The sequence below is a fragment of the Lotus japonicus genome, chromosome 1 (assembly GCF_012489685.1).
Source record: "Lotus japonicus ecotype B-129 chromosome 1, LjGifu_v1.2".
Lineage (NCBI taxonomy): Eukaryota > Viridiplantae > Streptophyta > Magnoliopsida > Fabales > Fabaceae > Lotus > Lotus japonicus.
Window position 1 is genome coordinate 88,997,787 of NC_080041.1, and position 13,746 is coordinate 89,011,532.

The following is a 13,746-nucleotide window of genomic DNA, read 5'->3' on the forward strand; positions in this document are numbered from 1 at the left end:
TCAGAGTCTACAAAACGAATAGCGCCAGACGGAACCTCCTCCAACCAAACAGACTCACCATAAGTGGAGACATTCCGAGCTAAATAATCCGCCACGAAATTACCTGAGCGTCTAGTAAAAGTAAAAATAATATAATCAAAATGCAAGTTAAGTCTACAACAATCATTGACAATAGTAGCCAAAATAGTTTCTCCCTGCTGCTCCTCTCTTCCAAGCCTTGAACAATTGGAGACAATCGACCTCGAAAACCACTCGACGGAAGCCCAAATCAATTGCTAGAGACATTCCCCAGCGGAGACTTGAAGCTTCAGCAAGTAAAGGTGATAAAACAGAGCAAGAAAAGGACGTTGTAGAAGTCATGACCTCCCCACTTGAGTTGTTAATGAAGGGAAGGGAGAAATTTCAAAACATTGATTTTAATTACTCATATAAAATACATTTTTTTAGTTTTAAACATGAAAAGATCGATGAGGAAAGGATTATCTTAAGTTGGAAAAAATGTATTTAAAGTGACAGTTGAAGATGCTTTCCTCTGGGTATAAATATATCCAGGTAGCAAATGAGGGTTTCCGATGACAATCGACAATACTCACCACCTGAACATAATTATCTTAGGTTATGAACTAATGGATCTTTCAAGTGACGGTTAGAGGTTCTAACCACTAGGATATGAAATTCTTAGGTTAGGAATATAGCATTGGATTTGAGATTTCTAAGACTTGAAGGATTAAGGCTAGAATTTTTGTGTAACTAAGAAATTGTTGGGTGAATACCTCTTATCAATATCTTAAATAAATAAATGTACCTTATTTTTTGGGGTATATGAATACTCCTTATATAAGTGCTTGGGTTGAGAACAAGTTATGGATTAAATGGAATAGTTCTTAAATACACTATTCCTTTTTTTTTGTTGGTACAAGAGGATAAAAAAAACACAACACAAAACACATGAGACAACTAAGTACGGGGGGAACTAATTCCTATAGCCTTCGCCAAGAGATGAAGAGTAAGATCTAATAGAGGATCCTAAACTAGAACAAAGCCACAGTCTTTGCCAAAAAATTCGCACACACTTTGCCCTCTTGTAGAGAAAGGGCAACTCGAACCTCCCACCATCTTTCAAGCATGTCCCTAATATTAGCAATGAGGACTACATACACATAAAAGTATGTAGGTGGACTCTCGACAACAACACCGCAAGAAGGAAAACCGAGTAGCCAACTACCCTTTTGTAGCCTCGATCCCAAAGACACACTCAAGCCATGAATATTGGCCCAAAGCTTCATATGAAGAATATCATCCTCACCACTAGCTCCCACGAAACCAATGATCCAATCCTCAATGTTGTTGTGAGGCCGACCGCTAAAGCCAGCCCGATGTAGGGAACTCCCCGCCCAATTGAATGTAATACCATCACTTGGTGGCGGGATCCAAGAGATTAGTCTCTCTTGGGTTTTCGTCACTGTTCTTCTTTGTTTACCTTTTACTTCTTTATTTATTTTAAAATAAAACAATTACTATCTTGCTTTGCTCAACTAGAGTCTAGCTAGCGAGACTAATACTTAAACACAACTCTAGAGGAAGTTAACTTTTTATTACGTGATAACGATTTTTGATACACTTTTAATTGCTCTTATTGAGTTTGAGGTATTTGTGTTAGAACCTAGTGACTAAAACTCATAATAACTCAATTTGTTTAATTGTTGTTCCTATCTAAATTATATATTTTTTTTCTTTCTTTTTTTTACCCAAAAAAAATAAAAAATAGAGGAGTTAAAGTATTTAATAAATTTTGATAAATATTATATTATTATAAAAAATCAGGATAAGAATTAAATAGTTTTTTTTGTTACATTAAATAAGAGTAATAAATAAATCACGTGACAAGGTATTAATTTTCTTAAGTCAGCTTGAATGTGATAGATAATCAGGGAAGGAAGAAACACATCATTGTCGCTGTCTATGTCTCTCACTTTTTCTTTCTTTATCATTGTTTGTGTTATCTTGGAGAGGATCCATGTTGTTTCAAGTTTCTTCCTTTTAGATCTCAATCCTCAGTCCCAGTTACTTTGACTTGTCTCTGACCAATGTCACAGACCTTACTAGTTGAGTAGTTCTTGTTAAATTATTTTAATAATTAATGTGGCCCATGTAACTTATAGAACTAACTTTATGAAAAGATCCTCAATGTGATGGTCATTAGGATATTAAAGCAATTAAAGTTAGTTGGGGGTTTCAAAATTCAATTTTGAATTCCCTCTCCTCTTCCTTCAGAAAATTAAAAGATAGTGGGTGGTTACAATAACCAACCTACAATAAAGGGTTTACTGAGCAGTTTTCAAAGCAACGTATTCTGCTTCTCTTCTCATCCATCAGAGAAGGACTGAAAGTGGAAGGCAAAGAGGAGAGAAAAGGATTCAGAGAGCTTAAGAATTTCTTCATGGATTCTGGCATGAATCAAGGTTAGTTATCTCCTCCCTTTAAAGTTAGTGAGAATCATATGAATTAAAGATCCTGGTTTAGGTTTTCTGTATTTTGAAAACCCTAGAGTAGATGAAATTTGTTTACAATTGGTATCAGAGCATAGGTTGTAAATTTCTTGATTCTCCATGAAAGATGAATTCTCTAATTTTTATGAACCCTAATTTTAGAATTCGAGATTTATGGATTCAATTATGATATTTTGTTTTCCACTACCTTGTGCTAATTGATTGTGGCTGGCCGAAAGTTTCCTTTTGTTCTCGTAATTATATATTGAGTTGAACAATTCATTGAAGCATTACGGGTATGTATGTATGCTATATAATGCCATATGTAGTATTGAATGAAATTGATATTATGAATGCGAGTTAACAGTAAGAATCGATGGGTTTTATGTGGGATATTGGCAATTGTCGTGTACTGAAAATTGTTTTGGCTTCAGTGTAAATGGCTGCGTAATTGACATGCCGTCTATTTAAGTTTTTACTAATGAGAGTAATTTTCACTGTATATGAAATCATTGCAAAATTTGTCAACTGAAAGTTATAGCTTCCGCATTATGTAGACCAAATTTTGTATAAAAAAAAAAAAATTGCTTGTAAGGTATAGATCATGAAATTAAATACATGAAGGATTTGTATCATCAAAGTGATCAAATGTGTTTATTTAATTTTATGATGTATGGTTGCAATTTACAGCCCATGGTTTTGATGCTATGAAAAGATGTAAGGGGCTTATGATGACTTATCATTATAAGAAATATTTGTGTCACCCAAAGGTGGACCATTACTTATAATGTACGGTATTAAAGATTGACATACTTAAAAAAATGTGTTTATATATCCAAAGATTTATAAGCATGTTGAATGTTTGTCTATTAAAGTGGTTTTTATTAGCATCATGTATGTTTAAAATTATGAATTTAAGTTACATCCAAAGATGGACTTAAATGCATAGGTAAAGTTATTTGTTCGAATCCATTTAAGTTACTCAAAGCATTAATGTGTAAGCTTATCAATGTTTTGCAGCTATGACTTCTTTGTCTGCTGGGGTCACTGGTGTGATCAAGTTCAATGGTCTTAACTATGCTGATTGGTCGGAACAGATTCAGTTTCAACTGGGTTATATGGATTTAGACCTAGCAATAGTTACAGACGAAAAGTCTGCAGCCATTACTGAGACCAGTACAGATGATGACAAGTCTTATTATGAGGCTTGGGTAAGGTCTAACAGGCTGTGTTTGAACTTGATGAGAATGACAATGGCTGAAAATGTTAAGCCATCCATGCCCAAAACAGACAATGCAAGGGAATTTATGGCAAAAGTTAAGGAGTTCTCACAATCAGACATAACTGACAAGTCCACTGTGGGAACTCTAATGAGTGAGTTGACGACCAAAAGGTTTGATTGGTCTCAACCCATTCATGATCATGTGACTAGCATGACAAATCTGGCAGCAAAGCTGAAGTCCATGGGTATGGATGTAAGTGAGTCTTTTCTCGTGCAGTTTATTATTAACTCACTTCCTTCTGAGTTTGGCCAGTTCCAGGTGAACTACAACACCATTAAGGAAAAATGGAACTTTCAAGAAATTAAGGTCATATTGATTCAGGAGGAAGGGAGATTAAAGAAAGAGAAAGACCACTCCATTCATCTCACGACTCATGATGGAGCTAGTAGCAGTAAGGCTAAACCAGGTAGAAAGGAACAGAAGAAGGACAAAGCCTTAAAGGTTAAAGAGGGCCGAATCCATAAGGAGCATGTGTGCTACTTCTGTAAGAAGGCTAGACACTTCAAGAAAGATTGTCCGAAAAGAAAGGCTTGGTTCGAAAAGAAAGGTACATTTTATGTTTCAATTAGTTTCGAATCAAACCTTATTGAAGTACCTAACAATACCTGGTGGTTGGATTCTGGTGCAACTACTCATGTGTCACATATTATGCAGGGATTCCTTTCGATCCAGCCCATAAGAGGAACTGAAAAGTTTTTGTACATGGGAAACAGGATGAAAGCACGAATTGAAGGAATTGGGACTTACAGATTGATCTTGGACACTGGTCATCAGTTAGATCTAGAAAAATGTCTATATGTTCCTGGATGTGCTAGAAATCTTGTTTCAGTAGGAAAGTTGGATCGTTTAGGTTTTGATTTTAAGATTGGACATGGTGGTTTTTCATTGTATAAACTTGAGTACTATTATGGTTCTGGTACTTTGTTGGATGGTTTATACCGTTTCAATCTTGATATTAATTTTGTTGAATCTCTGTTTAATGTTGAACACAATAGTAGTGTTAAATGTACTGCACGTAATGAATGCTCTGCTTTCTTTTGGCATAAAAGATTAGGTCACATATCCAAAGAAAGGATGATGAGGTTAATGAAAAGTGAAATATTGCCTCAATTGGATTTTGCTGACTTGGATATATGTGTGGATTGCATTAAAGGCAAGCAAACCAAACATATATCAAAGAACCCGGCTACAAGAAGTAGTCAACTCCTTGAGTTGATACACACTGATATCTGTGGTCCTTTTGATGTTCCATCTTGGGGTGGAGAAAAATATTTCATTCTCTTTATTGATGACTTCTCACGTTATTGTTATATGTATCTGCTGCATGAAAAGTCTCAATCAGTGAATGTCCTTGAGATATTCATTAATGAGGTGGAAAGACAGCTAGATAGAAAAGTGAAAGTTGTGAGATCTGATAGAGGAGGTGAATTTTATGGTAAATTCAATGAAAGTGGACAATGTCCAGGTCCTTTTGCAAAGCTTCTTGAAAGTCGGGGCATATGTGCACAATATACATTGCCCGGTACACCACAACAAAATGGTGTAGCAGAAAGGCGAAATCGTACTCTTATGGATATGGTTAGAAGTATGTTAAGTAATAGTAATGTACCTTTTTCATTATGGATGCATGCATTAAAGACAGCCACATATCTGCTTAATAGGGTTCCTAGTAAAGCGGTTCCTAAGACTCCTTATGAACTGTGGACAGGAAGGAAACCTAGTTTAAGGCATTTGCATGTTTGGGGTTGTCAAGCAGAAGTAAGGTTATACAATCCCCATGAAAAGAAGCTTGATGAAAGAACCATTAGCGGTTACTTCATTGGCTATCCTGAAAAGTCAAAAGGGTACATATTCTATTGTCCTAACCATAGTACGAGAATTGTAGAGTCTGGTAATGCTCGATTCATTGAGAATGGTCAGTTCAGTGGGAGTGATGAATCACGAAAGGTGGATATTCGAGAAACTCAAGATAATTCAATTGATGTTTCCCCTCATATTGTTGTTCCTCTTGTATCACAGTCACATAACACAAGGAAACAACAAATTAATGTTCCAAATCCACAAAATGAACATGAAAGTAATGAACCAGCTGACAATGTACAAGTCACAAATGAACAAGTGGAAGAAGAGGCACAAGAAATAGCATTAAGAAGGTCTGAAAGACCTAAGAGATCAGCTATTTCAAATGACTATGTGATTTATTCACTTGAGAATGCATGTGACTTGAGCATTGATGAGGATCCAGTCTCGTTCAAACAAGCATGGAATGTAGCAATTCTGAAAAGTGGTTCAATGCTATGAAAGAAGAGTTGAAATCTATGGATGACAATAAAGTATGGGAACTAGTCGAGTTGCCTCAAGGTTCAAAACGAGTCGGATGCAAGTGGGTCTTTAAGACTAAACGTGACTCGAAAGGCAACATTGAAAGATATAAGGCTAGACTTTTCGCCAAGGGTTATACTCAAAAGGATGACATTGACTACAAAGAAACCTTATCTCCAGTTTCTAAGAAGGACTCTTTGAGAATTGTCATGGCTTTGGTGGCTCATTATGACCTAGAGCTTCACCAAATGGACGTAAAGACCGCTTTTCTGAATGGTGACTTGGAAGAAGAAGTTTATATGGACCAACCAGAGGGTTTCTTGACCACAGGAAAGGATAATTTGGTGTGTAAGTTTAAGAAATCAATATATGGACTAAAACAAGCTTCCCGACAATGGTATCTCAGGTTTAATGATACCATTACGTCATTTGGTTTTGTAGAAAACACCGTTGATCGGTGTATCTATATGAAGGTCAATGGGAGCAAGTTTATTATTTTGGTTCTGTATGTTGATGATATCCTACTTGCTGCTAATGATATCAGTTTGTTACATGATGTAAAGAAATTTCTCTCTAACAACTTTGAAATGAAAGATATGGGTGAGGCATCCTATGTTATAGGAATAGAAATATTCCGTAATAGATCAGAAGGGTTGTTAGGATTGTCTCAGAAAGGTTATATCAATAAAGTGTTAGAGAGATTTAGAATGAAAAGTTGCTCCGCAGGAATAGTTCCAATTCAGAAAGGGGACAAGTTTAGTAATATGCAATGTCCTAAGAATGATTTGGAACGAAAGGAAATGGAGTCTATTCCCTATGCATCAGTGGTTGGGAGTTTAATGTATACTCAAACATGCACTCGGCCAGATATCAGCTTTGCTGTTGGAATGTTAGGCCGATATCAAAGTAATCCCGGAATGGACCACTGGAAAGCTGCAAAGAAAGTCCTTAGGTACTTACAAGGCACCAAGGATCACATGCTTACATACAGGAGGTCAGATCACATTGAAGTGGTTGGCTACTCGGATTCAGACTATGCTGGATGTGTAGATTCAAGGAAATCTACATTTGGTTATGTATTTTTGCTCTATGGTGGAGCAATATCATGGAAGAGTGCAAAACAATCAGTTATTGCTACTTCAACTATGGAGGCTGAATTTGTGGCTTGCTTTGAGGTCAGCATTCATGCATTATGGTTGCGGAATTTTATCTTAGGGCTTGGTATTGTCGACAGTATAGAAAGGCCGCTAAGAATTTATTGCGATAATTCTGCAGCTGTCTTCTTCTCTAAGAATGATAAGTACTCTAAGGGTGCAAAGCACATGGATTTAAAGTACTTAGCTGTCAAAGAAGAAGTGCAGAAACATAGAGTGTCTATTGAGCATATTGGTACTGATATGATGATAGCGGATCCGCTAACTAAGGGATTGCCGCCCAAAACATTTTCTGGCCATGTTGTAGAGATGGGCATTATAGACAAGTCCTTGTTAGCATAATATTATAGAATGCATATGTACATATGATGGGTTTGCTTTGTATGGACATGACACTTATGAATTCAATTAAATATGTGTTTCTGTTTGTTTCACTTGTTATTCATAGTACGGTGTATACGTGTATGGCTCAGATGAGATAACAAGTTGTGTTTTGTTTGAAAACATTAAAGTTGAACATTGCAGGAAGTGTTCATTAAAGTTGTTTTGATTTGAGTTGGTTCTGTGATACATGGAAGGGATCATGTTGCATGATGACTTGTGACCGCCATGATCCGATCATCTCATTTCAATTAAGATGATGACCTGATAAATTTCAGCGTAAAGTGCGCACTTATGGTTTGTTGAATCTTCAAGTCGTCACATGGGCCAAGTGGGAGATTGTTAAATTATTTTAATAATTAATGTGGCCCATGTAACTTATAGAACTAACTTTATGAAAAGATCCTCAATGTGATGGTCATTAGGATATTAAAGCAATTAAAGTTAGTTGGGGGTTTCAAAATTCAATTTTGAATTCCCTCTCCTCTTCCTTCAGAAAATTAAAAGATAGTGGGTGGTTACAATAACCAACCTACAATAAAGGGTTACTGAGCAGTTTTCAAAGCAACGTATTCTGCTTCTCTTCTCATCCATCAGAGAAGGACTGAAAGTGGAAGGCAAAGAGGAGAGAAAAGGATTCAGAGAGCTTAAGAATTTCTTCATGGATTCTGGCATGAATCAAGGTTAGTTATCTCCTCCCTTTAAAGTTAGTGAGAATCATATGAATTAAAGATCCCGGTTTAGGTTTTCTGTATTTTGAAAACCCTAGAGTAGATGAAATTTGTTTACAGTTCTTGCTGCAGAACCTCACTCACCATTGGTGGCGGCAGTGTCCAGACCCAGTTGGAACAATCATAGGGCTCCATTATGCTTCTCTGTCATTTGGGTCATTGAGCTTGTTCGTGAGCTAGTTATCAAGTTGCTAAAAATGCCATCTTGAATCTTAGGACGCAGTGTTATTCTCCTCTTTGGTATGTTTTTCTGCCTTTTCATGGTTTCTACTGGTTCTTCATCATAAAATTTAGTGTCTTTGCCTCTTTGGTTGCATGTTTGAGAGCTTTATTTAGATTCAATTTCCACTAGCTGCAATCAACTTTAGGTGGGTTATATGGATGTTCAGCAACTGGAAGGTAGTGTTTGGCCCGACTTTTTTTTTGTCTTAAAAGTTACTTTTAAGTAAAAGTGGAAAATAAGATCTTTTAGAAAAAAGTAAAAGTTGTTTGTCAGTTTTTTAATTTTTTATAACTTAAAAACTGCTTTTAATTTAAAATCTATTAGTTAGTTATTAAATTCACAATATTAGGTGGTTGAGGTGACATGATGGTGGAGGGTCAGGTAGCGCTGGTGTTGGAGGTCGGTGTTACCTATTGGCAGTGGTCGCGGTGGCGGTGGTTGTTACCGGTGGTGGAGGTGGTGGCAGTGGTGGTGATGGTGGACACGATGGTAGAAGGGGTTATGAAGGAAGAGTTGGCGGAAATGGTGGTGGTAGTGGTTCGGAGGCGGCAGTGGTGGTGACGGTGCATGTTTATGGCGGTAGTAACGGTGGTGGTGGTGAACGTTTGTGGTGGAGGTGATGGTAGAGGTGAAGGGTGGTGGTAACAATGGAGGTGATGTTCGTGGTAGCAATGAAAGTGGTGGTGTTGGTGACAATGGAGGTGATGGCGGTGGTAATGGTGGTGGTGAACGGTTGTGATGGTAGAGATGGTGGTGGTGGTGATGACGGTGGAGGGTGGCGGCAACGATGGTGGTGGTGAACGGTTGTGGTGGAGTTGATAGTAGAGGTGGTGATGATGATGGTGGTGGAGGATGGAGGGTGGTGGTAACAGCGGGGTGATTGTAGTAGTGGCAATGAAGGTGGTGGTGGTGGTGGCAATAGAGGTGGTGGTGGTGAGGGTTGTCGTGGAGGTGGCAACGATGGTGGTGGTGGACAGTTATGGTGGAGGTGATAGTAGAGGTGGTGGTGGTGGAGGGTGGCGGTAGTAGTGGATGTGATGGTGGTGGTGGCAATGGCGGCGGCGACGACGGTGGTGGTGGCGGCGGCGGCGATGGAGGTGGTGGTCGTGGTGGTGGTGGTGGACGGTTGTGGTGGAGGTGATGGTAGAAGTGGTGGTTGTGGTAGAGGGTGGGGGTGATCTCTCTACAGCTTATTTGAAAAAAGCTCCCTCATTTAACTTTTTACTTAAAAGTCACTTTTTCATATTTTCTTTGTAAAAGAACAAGTAACTTATTTTTAAGAGCTTATTATCAAGTGTGTTTGGCCCAACTTTTCTTAAAAGTAACTTAAAAGTCAAAAATAAGTCGGGCCAAACACTACATTAGTGCATGTATGTTTAGATACACGGTAGTACATTTTCATGCTGGAAGGATAATTGATTTTGGGAGAAACTAATCCTAGTAGCTTTTGTGGGAGCATAATTGATTTAGGAAGATTTGAACGTGAATCCAAACATGCTATTAGGGAATTGATTTTAGTTCCTCAATCAATTTTGAGGAGAAGCTAGAGAGAGTAGCTTTTGCAGTGGACATAATCAATTGAGAGATTTCGTAATTAGATTTTACAACAATATCTTATAGAAATCACTTTTCCCATAAATGCATCCAAACATAAATCACTTCACTTTTAACTCACTCCAGACATGCCCTTAAGCTCCCGTTTTGATTTTATAGACACTTTGGATGGGCTATTTTGGATGAAGACTCATTACACAATGTGTTTTGCAGATTGTTGTATATTTATGTTAGGATTTGATAGGGCTTGCTTACCTTACTCATGATATAATTTGGAAGAATGATTCCTTACAATTTGCATTATTGAAGTATTTAACCTTATATGCTTTCTACTTTGGGTTGGACTTACTGTTTTCCTTCTGTGTTATTTTATTATGGCAGCTTTGTTTTCACCTTTGGCTTTGTAACTTGGTCCCCCAAAAGTTCTATGTGATTAAAGCATAGGCCATGAAAGTGACTGTTTTTGGCTATGAAAGATCTATAAGTTATGATCGCTTTGGATGCGTTCAGGCCGTGTTTATTTGGAGTTACTAAACATTGAATTGGATTTCTGTGAATGGCATCAATTAGAAGAACCTCGTCTCCAGTGCATCGAGTTGGAACTGTAGCAAATGTAGAATTCTGTTAGGCTGCTTCCCCCTTGTCTAAGTCCTCATCAAGTCCTCAGAATTCTCTACCATCCGGTGGGTTGTTATCTTCTTCGATCGCCTCACTTGACTCCCATGCGTTTGTGCTTGGTGTTTTCTCCCCAAGGTCTTTGAGGACTTCAAAGCCGTAAGGCCAGATATGGAGAAAGGTGCTTTTCCATTTTTTCATTTGTTTTATGGTTGGTGCTTCTATTGGTTTCATCCCACTCGCTTTGACGAACTTGTCCATGGCTCTCATGCCAAAACATCAAGCCTTCTCTTTTGAGGTGATATCTGCAGTAAAAAATTTCCAGCTCCTTGAAAATGTGAAGATAAATGAGACACTATCAATTGAAGAGGCTGTAAAGTTCAATGCTACTGTGGATTCAGCAATGAAAGAGCAGGAACTTAAAGCTGAGGTAGCAATAGCATATAATATCTTCGGTAGCGAAAGCATTAATGGTCCTTATTTGGAGTCGCAGAAGCTTCTCATAATTGTAACCCCTACACACAATCATCCATTTCAAGCATATTACTTGAATCGCTTGTTGCAGACTCAAAAATTGGTCCCGCCTCCTCTGTTGTGGATTGTTGTTGAGATGCCTTCCCAATCTGAAGAAACTGCTGAAATCTTGAGGAGTAGTGGGATTATGTACAGGCATCTCATTTGCAAAACGAATCAAACCAACATGAACCATAGCAGCATTCTTCAAAGAAATGTTGCAATAGCTCACATTGAAACTCATCATCTGAATGGAATTGTCTACTTTGCAGATGATGATAATGTCTACTCAGTGGAGCTCTTTCAACAAATGAGAAAAATAAGGTAATTTTAGTTTCCAGGATATTAATTTTGTTTGATGCGCCTCTTTCTCCTTCTCTTTCACTATAACCACTCTGATGCAAGTTTTAGTCAAATATATTCATATATTTACTGGTAGAAGCTTACAAGTGCTAAGCCCAATAGATTTATTGCTGAGTTTATGTTTGTTAGTTATATTTCCAATTTCGAGAGTATTCTATTGTTTTAGATGTTGACACGTGTAGGGCTATCCATGTTTCATCGAGATGAGCCTCAAACATAAATTTTTGAATTTTGGTTATGGGAAGACATCCAGAAAATTGACCTTTTCTCTCCATTTACTTTTGTTCATTATTTTTCTTGTATTTTCTCTAGTTCTTATTTGATCATTTGGTTGGATCAAGATTCTCTGTCCCCAAATAGTTTCTCATTCTCTGTCCCACCAATGAGATTGTGCCATGTCACTTAAAAACCACTCATGTAAGGTATATCCATGTATTTTTTAATTGACATGACATAATTTCATTAGTTGAGATAGGAAATTAGACACCATTTGGAGACAAAAGATCTCGATCCACTTTGGTTTGGTGCTTCCATTGAGAGTTGAACCCAATGTTAACTGTAACATTATTGTGTTGTCAATTGATTTAGTGTCATATTTTAATCTTCAGTCAATTTCTAAGATAAAGATTACCCCATAGTCATTGCTTCTGCATATTGTGAAATGAAGTCAGAATGGAAATCTTTTTCTTCTATTATAGTATAACCCTTAGCAATCAAGTTTTATCAACCATGTTTGAAGTTTTATGCAGAATGTTTAAGCATTTTATTCCTACAATATTTTTGCTTTTGTTATGGTTTTTTTTTCATCTCATCAGTTGGAAGATATCCTCATTGATTTGCAGGCGATTCAGAACGTGGACTGTAGCAAGACTATCAGGAGATAAAAGTAGCATTGTCTTGCAAGGGCCAATTTGTAATGGATGTCAAGTAATTGGATGGCACGAAAATGAATCAGATAAAAATTCTAAAAGATTCCATGCTGAAATGTCAGGTTTCGACTTCAATAGTACGATACTCTGGGATCCAAAGAAGTGGCACCGTCCCACTCTTGAACCTATCAGGCAGCTTGACTCAGTCGAGGAAAGTTTGTTGGTTAGTAACTTAGTACATCTTAGTCTTTGCTACTTAATTTCAGAAATAATGTGCGGTTCGACATTGTTCTATATGGGATCGAAATCCTTTGCCCCACTTGGGGTCCTTCCTTGCATATCATTTTAAAACCACGCATTTAAGGTTATAATTGTCATATTTATGCCTACATGTCACAATTTTATTGGTGAGACAAGGAAAGGAACACTGGCGGGAGAGGATCTTCATCCTTCTATTTGACCTCAGTACCTCACGTATGACACTCCATCTCTCTTGTTTTTTTTAATACAACAAGAAAAAGAAAAATGGCGCACAAAGAACCATCCAACCTGAAATGAAGTTTTGGTAAATTGGAATTTTTTGTTTTCCTATGTGCAGGTTAGTACATTGATTGAGCAGGTTGTTGAAGATGAAAGTCAAATGGAAGGCTTAGTGAACAACTGCTCTAGAGTTATGGTTTGGCATATTGATATTGAATCATCTTATTCCTCCTATCCTCAGAAATGGACTGCAAAGAACAACTTGGATGTCATTTTTCATCATCCACTTGAGTGAAGTTATTGGTAAAGAAGTAGGGAGAAGTAAATCTTCATATCTTTCATAAATTATGAAGGATTCTGCATTGCTCTAATGGGCTCAGATATATATCCGATTCAACTTGACTTATCCCTACAAGTCAATTAATTAATAGTGCATTTTCCGCTCTAACAGCTTGTATATATATTATTATTAGAACTAGCCGGTTTGTATTATCCATGGTCCAAAATTGTGGAGCGTGTTGAATTTTGTAGTGTTTATGGCGGAAACAAGAGTGTTTCAAGAGAAATTGGCCCGTTGGTACTACTACTAGCAATCATAAAATTCAAATTGCTACATTAAGAAATAAGATGGATCTGTTCATATTCAATTTCATTAAATGAAATAGCACATTAGTTGAAAAATATAATTTGTAAGTTTACTGACCATTCTCGTGTCGAGACCTTTTGTGGACACTAAAACCTTAAACCCCTTTCATGTTTCACGCCGTCA

The 13,746-nt window shown here is 37.3% G+C and overlaps 1 pseudogene; it reads left to right on the forward strand.

Annotated features, from left to right (window-relative positions):
• Positions 1–10,646: 10,646 nt before the first annotated feature.
• Positions 10,647–13,454, forward strand: LOC130732194 (probable beta-1,4-xylosyltransferase IRX9H; annotated as a pseudogene).
• The last annotated feature ends 292 nt before the right edge of the window (positions 13,455–13,746 follow it).